Source organism: Cebus imitator, unplaced genomic scaffold, assembly GCF_001604975.1.
Source record: "Cebus imitator isolate Cc_AM_T3 unplaced genomic scaffold, Cebus_imitator-1.0 Scaffold50, whole genome shotgun sequence".
Classification (NCBI taxonomy): Eukaryota; Metazoa; Chordata; class Mammalia; order Primates; family Cebidae; genus Cebus; species Cebus imitator.
Window position 1 is genome coordinate 6,688,351 of NW_016107365.1, and position 853 is coordinate 6,689,203.

Genomic DNA, 853 nt, shown 5'->3' on the forward strand with positions numbered 1-853 from the left:
TGATAGAATAACATGGATAAATATTAAAGCATGCTGGGTGAAAGAAGCCTTACTCAAAAGAATATGATATTTTCCTATTTAAAGTTCTAGAATAGGCAGAACTAATCTACAGTGAAGAAAAATCAAAACAGTGATCTGTGCAGATGTGGGCGTAGAAGTAGGAGTTGACAGAGAACAGGCATGAGGGAATGTTGTTCTACATCTTCAAAGGAGTTTGGGTTACACACGTCAATGTACTTTTCAAACTTACTGAATGATACACTTACAGTTGTTCATTTCATTGAATATAAATTTTGCCTTAAAAGAAAAACATCATAAATGAATAGTGAAGTTTAGTTAATGATATGCATGCTGAAATGTTAAGGGTGAATTATGCTGTTATCTGAAAAGTACTTTGAAATGCATTAAAAATAGATCAGTAGATGGATAGAACAATAGATAAATGGATATACTTGTGATAAAAGAAATAGAGTAAGTTATTAGTTGTGTAATCTAGATAGGGATATATGGGTTTTGACTGTAGAATTCTTTCAACTTCTCTGTATGCTTGAACATTTTTATAGTAAAGTGAGGTAAAAAGAAAAATACATGATCTCATTGGCTACAACTGAGCAACTGTTGTTCAAGCCCATCAGGACCTTTGAGTTTTCTGAAATCCACCTCAGAACCTAATACCTGGGTGGTGTAAGGAAAAACATTGACCTGTTGGCTTCTTTCTCATTGTGTCAGTGCTTAAAGCCCTCTTGCAGGTGCCCTGCACCTTAGAGAATTCCCAGGGTAGGATGCTAGGGGTACACGGGATTCATGGGCTGACGTGGGATGCTTCAGATTGCACCTGTGTGTAGCTAGTCAA